The sequence below is a fragment of the Pinus tabuliformis genome, chromosome 2_2 (genome assembly GCF_031772625.1).
Source record: "Pinus tabuliformis cultivar Carrire ecotype Pingquan chromosome 2_2, CPIR1, whole genome shotgun sequence".
Lineage (NCBI taxonomy): Eukaryota > Viridiplantae > Streptophyta > Pinopsida > Pinales > Pinaceae > Pinus > Pinus tabuliformis.
In genome coordinates, this window is record NC_142300.1 from 413,418,838 (window position 1) to 413,436,337 (window position 17,500).

Here is a 17,500-nt window from a genome sequence, read left to right on the forward strand (position 1 = left end):
CAGGGATCCTAAACCTAAAAACAGGGAAACATGTTCCCTAATTTCTAGGGTTTGTCTTCAGTAGTCAAATGACCACGTGGGAGGCTTCATCAAATTCGACTTCTTGAGATTGAAATTTTTCAAAAATGATTTAAATTCTTAGATAAGTTTGTTTAATCATAATAAGGAGTTACACTCCTAATTGTTTTAGGTCTCTAGGACTGCTAGTTAGTTGTCATTTGCATTTAATAGTTAGTTTTAAGTGTCAATAGGTGTCAAGTCAGGTATAATTCGAATTTTCCTCATCCTAGAGGAGGAATCTAAGTTATTTAAGGAGCTCTATATATATCAGAAGATCTGATGTACAAAGGGTTGGCAATTTTCAAAGAAACAAGCACATTGTGCTATTGTATATGACTGTATGTTTTCAGGTTAATGCAAAGAGCTGCTTTCACTACTCAGGATTCGGAAAGGGTTTCAATATTTGATTTTCCCCATGGCTTCCTTCATATACTTACTTACAGTGGTATAGACACATGTTACTTAGAATTCATTTGATGATGCTCTAACTTCCTTCATGTGTTTGTAGGTTGTGTTCTCTATATTATATCTCTGTTTTTCTTTTATGTTAAAACCCTCTATGCCCTGACTTCCATGTGAAATTGATCTTGCTGTTGCACTAAAACAAACTTTGACTCCATAGCCCAATGGAATTTCGTTAATTGGTATTTCAACCATTTATACATTGTTGTTCGAATTTTCCATAGAGTTAGCCATCTAATCTTCAAAGTAAAATCTTTAATCCAGTGAGAGAGCCCTCTTAGGTTGAGGAGGCTAAGCCTCAGCCAAAATTTTGGTTTGAAATAGTTACTCAAAGTCTTCCTGATCAGCAACCTATCAGGGTGGTTTTTTGTGATAAAATTTTGGTGGGTCTGCTGGGAGTCTGAAGATTATTCATTCCTGAAATCAAAAAGCTGAACTTCTGAAGGTAGCAGGAGCTCAGCATCTTTTTGAGGCTGCAAAACTACCTTGGTGACTCCACACATCAAATAAAAAATTAGAAGGTGACTCCACTGCTAGAAGATTAGTAGCTTGATGAAGTTTCAGAATGAGTTCCAATGCAAGAATCAATGCCAGGTATGCTCCTATGAATCGGTCTCATATTCCTGGTTTTCCAAATCCTATGCCAAAGGTTGATTGGTTAGATGATCTTCCAATATTCAAAGATGAAAAGAAAGACAATGCTACTCTTCATTTGGTTAGGTTCCATATGCATGTACGTAGTCTTAAGGTTCAGTTCCCTGAAGATTGTCTCATGAGGATGTTTATGACCACTTTAGAAGGAAAAGCATGGTCTTGGTATAAAAGCTTGGAAAATGGTTCATTATATTCTCTTGCTGATTTCCATGATGTATTCTATGACATGTATAAAGAGTGTCACCCCTCCTTATTGTTGGTCAAAGATTGTTGTAAACATTCTACGAGTTTTATTCAATATTTGGAGGATTGTTATGATGATGATGAGTTTATGGATGAAGAAATTTTAGAGGCTCTTCATAACAATACATTTCAAAAACAAGAAGAAAAGATAACATCCTATGAAATGCAGCATGAAGAAGATCAACAGGGGTTTACTTATGAAAATCATGTTATGTCCTCCGAGATTGATGTAGAGATGCAGCAAACTTTCCAGTCTTTTGATCATAAAGAGGATAAAAATGATTACAAATACCAAGAAGAAATGCTGGAAGAAATTTTTTATAACCCTCAGGCAGAGGAAAAGGTTGTTCATTTTTGTAATTCCTTGCAGCAGCTTGCATCAAAGAATGATATTTATAATGAAGAAAATTACATTGTTTGTGGGCATCATTCAGAAAGGCAGTTGGATAGCATATCAAATAAATTTTGTGTGACTAAAGATCAGTTGTTAGAAGTAACAAGATGTTATTAGGATCATCAAACTAACCATGTGTTTTTTGACCTTATAGCTGACTACATGGAAAATATTTATTGTTCAAGCTTCCAGTTATATTTTCATCTTGAAGAACAGTTACACCTCATGCTGCCTTGGGTATTTCAGTATCTAGTTTATTTTTGCTTCAAGCACAGTCAAGAGATTCAAGTGTCATATCAGATCGATGATTGGCTTCATTGGAAGTTTCATATTCCTTGAGCTACAAGTGGAGATTGCAGCTAATAGGGTAGGTAGGAATGTGCAAATAAGCTCAGGGTAGGTCGACTAAGTATCTGTTTCAGTAGGTTCAGTTTGAATTATTCGTTCAGAAATCATTAAAGGCTTGAGGAGAAAATTGGGCAGAGGTTCATAGTTTTATTCTAGAGGATGGATAGTGGCACTGGAGCTACAAGTTCTGAGTATACCACAAGGGCACACTATCCCTAGTGGAGCCACTGTTATCAACCTAAAATCTTTGTCTCTAAGCTTTGGAAAGTTTCCTTGTTTTTAGTCATAGTCTTATAAGTTTTCAGTCATCTCATCACAATTAGTTTCATTCTCATTTACAAACCCTTCTTCTAGTCATGGTGTTAAAGGGTCTCTAGGTCATTTCATGCTTTAAGGGTTAGGTCATAAGGTTAGAAGTCTTTTAAGGTCATATCTCTTTTCCAAATAAAGTTTCACAGCCTCATTCCATGTTCTAGAAGCCTTTCCAGGTGTTTAGAAGTCATATCTCACATCATTTTGGAGAAATTTGGAAACTAGCTACGAAATCACTGAACTACGAGTTTTTGTAGCGCGCTACGAAATCCTGAAAAAGCCTGTTTCAGCATAAAAAAACTCTGCTTTCTGCGTTTACTAGTCAACTTCCAGAAGGGGTCCTGCGCCGCTGAGAACTCCATTTTGAAAATTGAAAGAGGCTTTTCTTCCTAACATACCAAAATAAAAAAAACGTCTTTCAGTTTCTTCAAATTCATTCTGAGGTGGAAGTAATTTATGGTTAAACTTGCGCTACGAAACTGCTGAAAGTCAAGCTTGGTCTTCTAGTTTTAGCAGTCTTTTTCAAGATCAGTTTCTGGTCACATGAAAAGGTATTTTGGAATTATGAAGGAGGTTTCTCTTCATAAACTCTCCAGCTACAATAACCTATCTCACTTTCTTCATAAGTGTTTTCAGTTTGGAGATAATAAGCTTTCTTTGAAACCCAAAATTCAGAGAACGGATTTTTCCTGTTTGACACGTGTTTTTCAAGGATAGATTCTGGACAGCAGGAGAAATTTTTTAAAAGAACAAGAGAGGTTTTTGTTCTAGACAACATGGAATACAAAAAACTCCTTTAGTTTCAAAAAATGTTTCATGGATGAGGAGATAAAGGCTCGTTCCCACATGCCATTTTCAAGGATCCTAAACCTAAAAACAGGGAAACATGTTCCCTAATTTCTAGGGTTTGTCTTCAGCAGTCAGATGACCACGTGGGAGGCTTCATCAAATTCGACTTCTTGAGATTAAAATTTTTCAAAAATTCTTTAAATGCTTAGACAAGGTTGTTTAATCATATAAGGAGTTACACTCCTAATTGTTTTAGGTCTCTAGGACTGCTAGTTAGTTGTCATTTGCATTTAATAGTTAGTTTTAAGTGTCAATAGGTGTCAAGTCAGGTATAATTCAAATTTTCCTCATCCTAGAGGAGGAATCTAAGTTATGTAAAGAGCTCTATATATAGCAGAAGAGATTATGTACAAAGGGTTGGCAATTTTCAAAGAAACAAGCACATTGTGCTATTGTATATGACTGTATGTTTTCAGGTTAATACAAAGAGCTGCTTTTACTACTCAGGATTCAAAAAGGGTTTCAATGTTTGATTTTCCTCATGGCTTCCTTCATATACTTACTTGCAGTGGTATAGATAGATGTTACTTAGAATTCATTTAATGATGCTCTAACTTCCTTCATGTGTTTGTAGGCTGTGTTCTCTATATTATATCTCTATTTTGCTTCTATGTTAAAACCCTCTATGCCCTGACTTCCATGTGAAATTGATCTTGCTACTGTACTGAAACACACTTTGACTCCATAGCCCAATGGAAGTTTGTTAATTGGTATTTCAACCATTTATACATTGTTGTTCGAATTTCCATAGAGTTAGCCATCTAATCTTCAAAGTAAAATCTTCAATCCAGTGAGAGAGCCCTCTCAGGTTGAGGAGGCTAAGCCTCAGCCAAAAGTTTGGTTTGAAATAGTTACTCAAAGTCTTCCTGATCAGCAGCCTATCATGGTGGATTTTTGTGATAACACATTCCTTCACTGTGCTTTATACTATTTCTACCATGTATTTCACAGTGGTCTTGCACTGCTCTTTGATCTCTGGTGGAGTCAAAGGCTGGGCCTGTTAACCTTGTTGGCAAATGGCCCAAAAATGGATCCAAATATGCCCCAAAGTCTCCCAATTTGCCTAAAATCATGCCAATGGATCCAAATATTCTCTTGAAGTCTTCAAATATTTCTTAAGATCATCCAAAGATAGAAATAAGTGCAAGAGGAGAGCCCTTGGAAGGGCGGAAATACACTATCGGGAGGCAAAAACACTTGAAAACCATAAAAAAACCAAGTACCAGAGGCTTAGACTGAGCAAATGCACAGCAGCCATTAGATCTAGCTGATCAACAACCCAAATCTAAGAAACAAATTGTAATCGACACTGTAGAGATGATGAATTAAGGATGGGCGCAAGACACCGCCGATCAGCGATCTCTGACGATTTGATCGGTCGGTCGCATTGACGGAGTCATATCAGTGATTATAGTGTGGGCATTGCGATTGCAATTAGCGATTAAACGTGGACCATCGATCATCCGTGAAAATCAATGGCCCACGTTATATTATCAGATTACATTCGGTGGAAACATTAAGGAGTGCTAAACATGGGCCCAGTGCGACCTGATGACTGCACTCGACAGTTATATAGATAATATTACATAATATTTCAAGTCCGCAGGTTGGCCATTCTCAATGTATTTTCATGTATTTTTGTTATATAACGAAATACAAAGGGAGCACAGGGCAGTGCCGATGCGATAAGTCCTGGACCCGAAAGGGTTCGGGAATGAAAATATATATTATTTGAAGTCTGCCAAAGGCCAATTTTCATGTATTTCCTATGTTTTCAAGTATTTCAAAATACAAAATAATACAAAGGGACTCGGCTATCTGACAATGACCCAAAGGGCGAACTCGATAGATATATATGCCATGTTTAAGGACTTTTAAAGTCCAAAAGGAACAAATATTGGTAGGATTTTACAGTATTGTAGTGTTTTCTATGTAAAACAAAAAACGTTCATTAACAAGCATTTTAAAAGGAAAACAGAGGCCAAGAATAACTATCGGGGAACAAGGGCTGAGAAGCAGTCATGGAGTGACACAGCACAACACAGCACGCACAACACACCCAAAAAAATAGAATGGTCATGGAGCAGACAACACAACTTGACCAAAACAAACAGAAACATCATGGGCCACCGACAGCACTCAGCCTGAAAACAACAGAATTGATTATGGGGCATCTCTGGCATGAGAGAGCTCCCTGCCAGCACAGAAAACCACCTGAATGCGGTTACTCTTTTGTCAGAAGATGTAACCTCCGAAGCCCATGCTTGCCTAGTCAAGGCATCAGTCAGTTAACAAGACAGATAAGATAGATTAAGACTCCAAGCCTTTGAGAGCTCATGAGCATTGTAAAAAGCCTATAAAAGGCTAAAAACTAAATGTAACAAGGGTTCAACTTTTGGAGACTATTGAGACTTTGCTCCTTTAGCTTCTCATCTTCAGTCCAACAATATAAGCTTCTTTTGCTGTTACATGTTCAATTCCCATTTTCTTTACTGTTTTATGCTTGCACTTGAATAGGTTATTCATGTTTTTTGTTGTGTCTAATGCCAGATAACTGTCATCTTATCTCTGCATTGATAAACTAGATTTGTAAGTTTCATTTACTTCTTGTATCTATCCATTCATATGTGTTTATGTATGCATCTGCTGGTATAGTCAGTATTCTCCATCTATCCATTGAATCTATAAACTATTGAGCAGTAATGGTCTAAAGCCTCGTATTGTTGAGGGTGTTCATGCATGTCTTGAGTGAGAATAGAGCTGAAATGGTTACCTAACTTGATCCAAACCATCATCCATTACAATAGTTCAGAGAACAATATTTAAGTTTAGATGTTACCAGGCATCTCCGATCTACAACCTAGGAGAGTTTCCTGGAGTGATAACATAATTGGCACTGTTGCCAGGGAGAGGAAACTAAAGCTCAACTTCCTTGGGAAACAACAGAGATCTAGCTTTGATGATAGACAATGTCTGGGCACTTTTTTGGTTGTAATCATCTATCTGGCAACTCTACTAAAGGACGAATGTCTTGGCAATTCCACTTCATAGTTCTAGCTCAGTTTGTGAGGCATACTCGGAGAAATCCTTAGAAGCCACAGGCTGACCCAGTATCTGATCCTGAAAAAATCATCCAAGAGAGAAAGGTATTGCAGAAAGGAGCATCAAGTTGAGGTAAACCTAAACAATATTCTATATCTCTTCAAGAAAGGCCTGTGATAGAACAAATACATGTTGAGAGTATAGCATCTAATACTAGCAGTGAAGAAAAACTCTCAGAGATTCATAAAGCTCCTTACTCTTTAGGTTCTCCTCTTGTTGTAAGCCCAAAGGAAACCTCACCTCCTATACATCATACTCCTTTAGTCTAGCCAGTCACTCCTTAGCCCTCTATCATTCAGATTGCCAGTACTCTTTTAGCCACCACAGCTATGGCAGGTCCACAAGCACCCACCACAATGGGAAGAATCATAGCTGCTAGGTATGGACCTCTAATACTGCCCACTCCTTTGAATGCCATGCCTACTGGAGAATATAAAAAATATAGGCCTAAGTTCACTGGGACTGAAGGTGTTACTGCTAAAGAACATGTTGAGTCATTCTATAGCTATGTTGATACCCTGGACATTAGTGGAGATGATGTGTGGATGAGAGTATTTGTATAAAGCCTAGATGGAGAGGTTAGAAAATGGTTCATAGAACTAACCCCAAGATCTATAGCAGATATTGAGGCTTTAGATGATGCATTTCTAAAGCATTGGGGGGATAAGAAGGATCTCCTATACTACCACACTGAGTTTGGGAACTTAAAGAGGGAAAATGGTGAGTTGTTTTCCAATTTTAACAAGAGGTTGAACCGTATGTACAACAAGATACCAGCTAAAGTAAAACCCACTACTACCTTTGCTAAACTCACCTATGCCAGTGCTTTTGATTCTGACTTCTGCTTGTTGTTGAGGGAGAGGCGATGTGTTACTTTGGCTGACATGTAGGATGCATCCTTGGAAGTGGAATCAAACATCATGGCTGCAGAGAAGCTCAAGGGAAATGTTGAAAGAAGAAGATAGAGGGGCGAATCTTCATCATTTTCAGATCCAAAGATAGATAAAATGACCAAAAATGATAGATTCATTAGCCTCTGAAATCTCCAAATTAAAATTTGAGAAACACCTTGGGAAAGGAAGAGTTCCTAATACCTTTGCTCCTAGAAATCCAAATCCAAATCCATATAGAAGAACTAATGAGCAGTTGCAGATTTTGCAAAGAAGCAAAGATGCCAATGAAGACCAAAGGGTGAAGACCCCTTTCCAGAATGTAGTCATGGAAGAAGAGTACTTTGAAGAGATGATGAGATCCATTATTTGGAAGAAAAAGGAAATGCCTCCTTTTTTACCTCAACTGCTTATGAAAAGTCATTATTTAATGACCAGATTAACCAAGAATGGGATGGTAAAGTTGTTCTATAAACTAAAGATCAACAAATATATAATTTGAGGTTGAAGATGAATAATGCTAAGGAAACCCCTATTCAAAGAGCTATTGTCCCTGCAGTACAACAAGATAATAAGCAGAAGCAACTGACAGTTGATCCCATCATCATCAAAGCTCTAGCTCATGAGGTAAGAGGCCTTGACAAGTCTCCTTCTCCTTTTAGTTTTCAATCAGAAATTTAGAAACTAAGAATACATATTGTTGGAAATAATACTGAGAGGGGGGGATTGAATCAGTATTATCAAGTTCTTTTAACAAATCTTCCTTATTTATACTTTGAATTATTTTTGCATATCAGTACCATAAAATAATGAGCATGAACAATAAAAACAGATAGTCGCACCAAAGAACACCAGATATAAGGTGGAAACCCAATGTGGGTGAAAACCACCTGCTGCAATATGTCTCTATCTTCTTTCAAATTAGAAACTCCTTTTACAATGATTTTGTACTAGTGCAGTCCTTTACCAATACACAGGCTGCAACCTGCAGAGAGCTACAACTCTCTCTCGTTTTCCAGTCTTTCCTGGAAGGGAGCTACAACCCCCTACTTCTTTTCTTACAAGGACCACTTTTCATAAATTTTCAAACTAGATCCATAAGCATCAAATGATCATCAAGTACATGTAAATTACACAGTCAACTGCAGTAACCAGATCAACAATAACAGAACTAACCCAGAACACCTTATCAACAGAAAAATTCAATCAACAGAAGATCTTAAGACAGATACGCGGTTTTTCTTTCTCTGGCCTGCGTCGCTACGCACTTCACCTTCTGCTTCCCTGCGTATACCCGCAGAGAGCCTTCTACTGCACCGCGTACCCACGCATTGCTTCTTCAATCGTGCTACGTGTTGTTACTGTAGGTACGCACCCAGAGACACTATCGCACCGCGTACTGTTACTGAAGCCACGCACTCAAAGATACTATCGCGCCGCGTACTTTTACTGTGCGTACGCACCTGAACCTTTGTCGCGCTGCGTACCCACGCAGTTCTCCTTCTTCTGCTCTGCGTACCCACGCAGCTCTCCTATTTCTGCTCTGCGTACCCACGCACCTGTACCGTTAATCACCTGCGTACTTCTGATTAGGGCCGAATTGGCAGTCCACCAGTGTGCTGCAGTTAGTCAGATGCCCAGATCTAATCATGCGCTCGAGAGATCACCCTTCACAGATTCTCTTTCAACTTTACTTTCATATAGATCAAGCTATTAAAACAATAACCCGATATTTCAGATCTCAAGATATTCAATTTTCAAAAGATACTTAGCCAAGTGATCTCCTTTGCTTTATATAGGCAAGCTCCTCCTAAAATCATGGATCAATACCATAGATAACCAATATAAGGGGCCCAAAAAGATGGGGCTCAATAATAATAATAATATAAAAACAATACCACGGGCCAAAACCATAGAATCAAGAGCGGCGGGCTAAATACCACGGGCCAAACATAGGAAACCCCACGTGAACACGCTTCTCTGCCTTGAAGTAAGTGAAACTGGGGGTACGCACCTCCTAAATGGGTGACCTGCATGTCTGGTCGCGGTCCCTTCACAGTGTACCTGCGTGTACGCATCTTCTGAACTGTTCTCCTGCGTACTTCTTAATTTTCAACATTTTGAGAGCCCGATCAGAGCATTGGCACGGGTGTTGCCATCAAGTACAACATCTGTAACATAGAGCATCTGTAACATAGAGCCATACCAGAATCATAATGACAACAATCTCCCCCTTTGGACTTGATGGCAACCTCAAAATCTTCAGCTTCATTCTCCCCCTTTGACATCAAGGGCAAAGGGTTATGCTCCCCCTAAGAACATTCTCCCCCTGAATATGAACCGTGAAAGAGATAGAGACATATTGCAACTATATTTAGACCAGCATCCATGATCTCCTCCTGTACATCCTCCATAATGCCAACAATGCATTATATGCTCCCCCTGAACCTGTGCCATTTTATCTTCAATCAAACCGCAACCCAGCACATGTACGCATATACCCCAGATGAACCTTGCGTACAACCATCACTCAGAAGATTTTCAATAAGATGATGCATCAACAACCCCCAGATTTTGCCTGAGGTATTCAAAAGTCTCCCTGGGCAATGGTTTGGTGAGTATATCAGAAAACTTGTTCCTTAGAAGGAACATACTCCAACTTGACCTTCTGTTCAAGCACTTGTTCTCAGAGAAAATGATACTTGATTGGTATGTGCTTGGTTTCTGAATGCATGACTGGGTTCTTTGAGATGCTGATTGCACTTGTGATATCACATAAGATGGAGATAGGTGGTGTACAAGTGATTTGAAAATCCTACAAGGTCTGCATCATCCAAAGGAGTTGAGTGCAGCAAGATGCAGCAGCAACATATTCCGCTTCAGTTGTAGACAAGGCAATCAAACTTTGTTTCTTGCTGAACCAAGATACTAATCTGGAACCCATAAAGAACGCACCACCACTTGTGCTCTTCCTGTCATCCATGCTTCTGGCCCAATCTGCATCTGTATAAGCATGAAGTGTGAGATCGGTCTCTCTAGGATACCATAAGCCATAATTTTGTGTCCCTTGAAGATATTTGAAAATTCTCTTCACTGCTTGAAGATGAGTCTCCTTTGGATTTGCCTGAAATCTTCCAACTATTCCTACTGCATGCATGATGTCCGGTCGGGTACCTGTCAAATAAAGTAGACTTCCAATCATAGATCTGTAGGTTGGTTGATGTACTGCTGCAGATTCATCGTTTGCACTGAGGCTACATCCTGTGACCATGGGTGTACATACTGGTTTTGCATCTTCCATGCCATATTTCTTCAAAATCTATTTGAGATACTTGGTTTGAGACAAAAAGATTCCTCCGTTTCCTCCTTCTACATTGTTTCATATTTCTTCTTTTCGGCCGTATCTGTAGGAGTAGCTGAAGGAAAAGTGTAGCCTGTATCTATGATATCCCAAACTTCTGTACCAAGAGATTGAAGATAGGCAGTAACTCTTACCTTCCAATAATTGAAGTTTGTCCCATCAAAAATTGGTGGCCTGATTGATGCTTCCCTCTTGTAGTTGCTCATGATGAATGATCTTCCTTCAAGCGATCAATCTTCTCCAAAGGACCTGCTCTGATACCAATTGTTGGAAATAATACTGAGAGGGGGGGGGTGAATCAGTATTATCAAGTTCTTTTAACAAATCTTCCTTATTTATACTTTGAATTATTTTTGCATATCAGTACCATAAAATAATTAGCATGAACAAGAAAAACAGATAGTCACACCAAAGAACACCAGATATAAGGTGGAAACCCAATGTGGGTGAAAACCACCTGCTGCAATATGTCTCTATCTTCTTTCAAATTAGAAACTCCTTTTACAATGATTTTGTACTGGTGCAGTCCTTTACCAGTACACAGGCTGCAACCTGCAGAGAGCTATAACTCTCTCTCGTTTTACAGTCTTTCCTGGAAGGGAGCTACAACCCCCTACTTCTTTTCTTACAAGGACCACTTTTCATAAATTTTCAAACTGGATCCATAAGCATCAAATGATCATCAAGTACATGTAAATTACACAGTCAACTGCAGTAACCAGATCAACAATAACATAACTAACCTAGAACACCTTATCAACAGAAAAATTCAGTCAACAGAAGATCTTAAGACAGATACGCAGTTTTTCTTTCTCTGGCCTGGGTCGCTACGCACTTCACCTTCTGCTTCCCTGCATATACCTGCAGAGAGCCTTCTGCTGCACCGCGTACCCACGCACTGCTTCTTCAATCGCGCTGCGTGCTGTTACTGTAGGTACGCACCCAGAGACACTATCGCGCCGCGTACTGTTACTGAAGCCACGGACTCAAGGATACTATCGCGCCGTGTACTTTTACTGTGCGTACACACCTGAACCTTTTTCGCGCTGCGTACCCACGCAGTTGTCCTTCTTCTGCTCTGCGTACCCACGCAGCTCTCCTGTTTCTGCTCTGCGTACCCACGCACCTGTACCGTTAATCACCTGCGTACTTCTAATTAGGGCCGGATTGGCAGTCCACCAGTGTTCCACAATTAGTCAGATGCCTAGATCTGATCATGCGCTCGAGAGATCACCCTTGACAGATTCGCTTTCAACTTTACTTTCATATAGATCAAGATGTTAAAACAATAACCCAATATTTCAGATCTCAAGATATTCAATTTTCAAAAGATACTTAGCCAAGTGATCTCCTTTGCTTTATATAGGCAAGCTCCTCCTAAAATCATGGATCAATACCATAGATAACCAATACAAGGGGCCCAAAAACATGGGGCTCAATAATAATAATAATATAAAAACAATACCACGGGATAAAACCATAGAATCAAGAGCAGCGGGCTAAATACCACGGGTCAAACATAGGAAACCCCATGTGAACGTGATTCTCTGCCTTGAAGTAAGTGAAACTGGGTGTACACACCTCCTGAACGGGTGACCTGCGTGTCTGGCCGCGGTCCCTTCACGGTGTACCTACGTGTATGCATCTTCTGAACTGTTCTCCTGCGTACTTCTTAATTTTCAACATTTTCAGATCCTGATCAGAGCATTGCCACGGGTGTTTCCATCAAGTACAACATCTGTAACATAGAGCATCTGTAACATAGAGCCATACCAGAATCATAACGCCAACACATATGCCTCTGATTGAACTAGTGAATAATGAGTCCTTCAAAAGGTCCATCCTCGAGGCCCTTGAGCCTAAAGCCATCCAAGCCTCCACTGACTATGTAAGTCTGCAAGATGATAAACCAATTGTTATTCTTAGCCCAATGATTGAAAATTGTGAAGACAATTCCCCATCATTCTATGTCTCTCTTACTATTCATGAAAAAATCCTTCACAACTGCCTTCTGGACACTGGAGCCAGCCATAATCTAATGCCCAGGGCTTTCATGGATGAGTTGGGTCTTGACATTACCAAGACTTATCATGACCTGTTTTCTTTTGACTTTAGAAAAGTGAAATGTCTGGGATTAATCAAGGAACTAGCCATCACTTTGACTCAGCTGCCCATGAAGAGCATGATGATGGATATTGTGGTAGAAAATGTACCCCCCAAGTTTGGCATGTTACTTTCCAGAGGTTGGATCAAGAGATTAGGTGGATCATTACAAAATGATCTGTCCTACACCACTATCCCAGTCTTCGGAGGTGAGAGTAGGAGATTATATAGAGAATCTTATTTGGCTTATATCATCAGCAATGAAAGGAATCCCACTAATCATCCCATCTATGTTGTTGACACTGATTTTGGAGCCTGTATTCTTCATATTGAAGAATCCCAGTTGGCCTCCAAGCAACTTAAAAAACCAGTTTCCCAGATCACAGAGGAAGAAGGCCCACAGATTCGGGACATGTTCTTTGATGGGACTTGCTCTAAGGAAGCTGTAGGGGTAGGAGTATCCCTTGTGTCCCGCACATAGGAATAAATTCATTTATCTTTCAAATTAACCTTTCAGGTCACAAAAAACATAGTAGAGTATGAAGCTTCGATTTTGGGCTTAGGCGCTGCTAAAGAAATGGGTATCAAAGGCCTGAAAGTGTTTGGAGATGTAGACCTCATCATTCAATAGGTCAATAAAACATTCCAAGCAAAGCATCCAAGGTTGAAAGCATACATAGATGAGGTATGGAGGCTCAAGGATTCTTTTGATAATTTCAACATTTCTTATTTTCCGAGAATGAAGAATCAGATTTCCAACTCCCTTGTTGTGTCTGCTAGCACGTTTATTCCTCCTTTGCCTCCTAAATTGACATATGAAGTTCAAGTAAAATATAGACCGTCTCTGCTTGAAAATGTCAAATACTGGAAAGTTTTTGAAGACGATGAGGAAATTAACAAGTTTTTACAAGTCATTGAGGAATTTTTTGAAACGCACATTGACCAAGAAAATGAAACCATGGAAGAATGCGGCTAGTCCAAGCTAAAGGATGAGATTGGCAGAGGAAGCATTGTCCAGATACCTAGTAACCATATACCCAAGGGATTGGTGTCTCTAGAGAAGCTGTTCGATCATAACGATGTGCCTTATAAGCCTGCCAATAAAGGAAATGAGTTTTTTGTTTGTAAACATAATATAGGGAGCCCTAGCCATCCAAAATACATCAATCTGTCCACTCATTTGTCTTCTGCCATGAATTCCGAGGATTGCACCCTCATGAAGCAATTCCCTAATATTTTTGCTTGGGAATACAATGATCTTAAAACCTATGACATAAACATCATTCAACATAAGATTCCACTGGAAAAGAACACCACCCCTTTTGAGTAGAAATTAAGACCTATCAGCCCTCTCTTATTACCTTTGATTGAGAAAGAGATCAAGAAGCTGTTGGATGCCAAAATCATAGTTCCCCTAAGGTATTCAAAGTGGATAGCTAACCTTATGGTAATAAGAAAGAAAAATGGAGAAATTAGGCTTTGTGTTGACTTCAGAAATCTAAACAAATGCTCTAAAAAAGATAACTACCCCCTGCCTAAGATGGAACACTTTCTACAAAGAGTTTCAGGGGCTAGAGTCATGTCTTTCTTAGATGGATTTTCAGGTTACAATCAGGTTGTTGTACATCCATAAGATCGGGAAAAGACAGCCTTCACTACTCCTTGGAGCACTTTCATGTACTCCAAGATGCCTTTCGGACTGATGAATACTGGGGATACTTTTCAAAGGGCCATGGACATAGCCTTTGTGGGAGAGGTGGACAAGTTTGTCCTTATTTATCTTGATGACATAACAGTCTTCTCCAAACGTCACAAAGACCATTACAACATTTGAAGAAGATATTTCTAAAGTGCAGACAGTTTGGAATTTCAGTTAACCTAAAGAAGTCACAGTTTGCTCTTGAAGAAGGCAAGCTTCTAGGACATATTGTTTCTGCTGAAAGTGTGGAGATTGATCCAGCAAGAGTTCAAGCAATTTAGACATTGTCCATCCCAAGGTCAAAAAGGGACATTCAATCCTTCCTGGGTAAGATTAACTTTGTAAGGAGGTTCATTCCAAACTTTGCAGAGCTAGTAAAGCACATCACTTCCATACTGAAGAAAGGATCAAAAATAAAATGGACAGATGCTTCAAGAAGCTCTTTTGAAGACATCAAGCAAGATATCATGGACGCTCCCACTCTAATCAAAATAGATTACACTAACGAGTCTTGTATTTTCTCTTTTGCCTCTTATGATACACTTGCAGCAGTGCTTTTGCAGAAAAATGATGAAGGTGTAGAGCACCCCATGGCCTTTTTCAGCAAAACTCTAAGGGATGTTGAACTAAGGCATGACCTTATTGAAAAACAAGCTTATGCTCTCATAAAATCTTTAAAGGCATTCAGAATTTATATTTTGCATTCCAAAGTGGTTGCATATGTACCTTTGGACTCAGTAAAAGATGTCTTAACTCAACCAGATATTGATGGAAAGAGAGCTAAATGGATTGCAAAATTCATAGAGTTTAACATAGAGGTGAAGCCCACTAAGCTTGTCAAAGGCCAGGGCTTGGATAAACTTATGGCTGAAGAAAATTTCAGCTTGTTAGACATAAATTTCATGGGTCTAAATTCAGATGATGAGCAAACAAAGGGAGCAGCAGAAGAGAAAAAGTGGAATCAGTCTCTGGCTAAAAATATAGCCACCTGTGAATGGTATTCTAGCATAGTTCATTTTTTGTAAAAGCTAAAAGTCCCTCCAGGGCTTAGCTCAAGTCAAGCCCAGGCCATTAAACTCAAATCAGCCAAATTCTGCATTAATAAAAATTTTCTTTATTAGAAAGACCCATCAGGAATCCTCTTGAGATGTCTAGGTAAAGAACAATCTATGGAAGTCATACATCAATTCCATTCTAGAATCTGTGGAGGGCATCATTATTGGAAAACCATAGCCCACAAGATCCTGAGGGATAGGTATTATAGGCCTACTCTATTCTCTGATGTGTTTTATTTTGTGAAATCGTGTGACAAGTGTTAGGGCTTTGTAGGAAGAGAGCAGCTAAAATATCTGCCCTTGAAGCTAGTACATGTCAATGGTCCCTTCCAGCAATGGAGCTTGGACTTTATAGGTGAGATCAACCTACATTCCAGTGGCAAACACAAATGGATATTAGTAGCCACTGATTATTTCACCAAGTGGATTGAGTCTATACCCACTAAGAATGCCAATCACCAAGTTGTCATAAAGTTCTTGAATGAGAATATTTTCACTAGATTTGGTTGCCCAACCAAACTAGTCATAGATAATGCAGCAGCTTTCAAGGCAAAATAATTGGTGGACATGACTGAATCCATGGGCATTCAAGTGGTGCATTCTACCTCATATTATCCTCAAGTCAATGGCATGGTAGAATAATCTAACAAGAGTTTGGTAAGGGTAATCAAAAAACTGTTAGACGATAACAAAAAGAGTTGGGATTCCAAGATGAAGTTTGCACTATGGGCTGGAAGAGTTACCATCAAAAATTACATTGGGAATTCTCCATTTAAGTTGGTTTATGGTGTTGATGATGTTTTCCCTATCCAGCCGACTCTCCCTGTGGCTAAATTCTTGCAAGAAGAACAAGATGAAGAGAATGACATGGTAAGAAGAGTGAATAACCTGGTTGAACTACAACATATCAGAGAGCAACTAGTTGAGAATCCAAAGGCTCAACAGAAGGAAATCAAAGAAACCTTTGATAGGAAGGCAAAAGTGGACAATTTCCAAGTTGGTGACTGGGTCTTCAAATGGGATGTATTTAAAGAAAAGAAAGGTAATCATGGCAAGTTTGACTCCTTATGGATAGGTCCATTTGTCATTGCTCAAATTCAGTAGAATAATACATTCATTATGCACAGTCTGGAAGGAGGGGATACTTTTGGTAGCCCAGTAAATGGGCAGTTCTTGAAGCTTTATTTCGTTTAAGGCTTTAAAGCCTTGTTATTGTAAGTATGTTTTTTCTAGTTTTTATTTTCATTACAAAATAAACTCCATGCCCAATGGAACACTAGGAGGATGTTTTGATTTTTTTTCTTCAGAAAAGTCATTGTTTTGTGATTCTTGAAACCTCACAGGGAGGATTTCATCCCCAGAAGGAGCCAGTGTTAACCTTGTTGGCAAATGGCCCAAAAATGGATCCAAATATGCCCCAACGTCCCCAAATTTTCTTAAAATCATGCCAATGGATCCAAATATGCTCTTGAAGTCTTCAAATATTACTTAAAATCATCGAAAGATCGAAATAAGCGCAAGAGGATAGCCCTTGGAAGGGCAGAAATACACTATCGGGAGGCAAAAACACTTAAAAACCATAAAAAAACCAAGTATCAGAGGCTTAGACTGAGCAAATGCACAACAACCATTATATATGGCTGATCAATGGCCCAGATCTATGCAGAAAATCACAATCAATGTTATAGAGAGGATGACTTAAGAATGGGTGCAAGACACCGCTGATCAGCGATCTTTGATGATCGGATCGGTGGGTCGCATCAGCGGAGGCATATCGACGATTACAGTGTGGGCATTACGATTGCGATCGGCGATTAAACATGGACCATCGATCTCATGTGTAGATCGAAAACCAATGTTACATCAACGGATCGCAATCAGTGGAAACATTAAGGAGCGTTAAACATGGGCCCGGTACAACCCAATGACCAGACCCAACGGTTATATAGATAATAATGCATAATATTT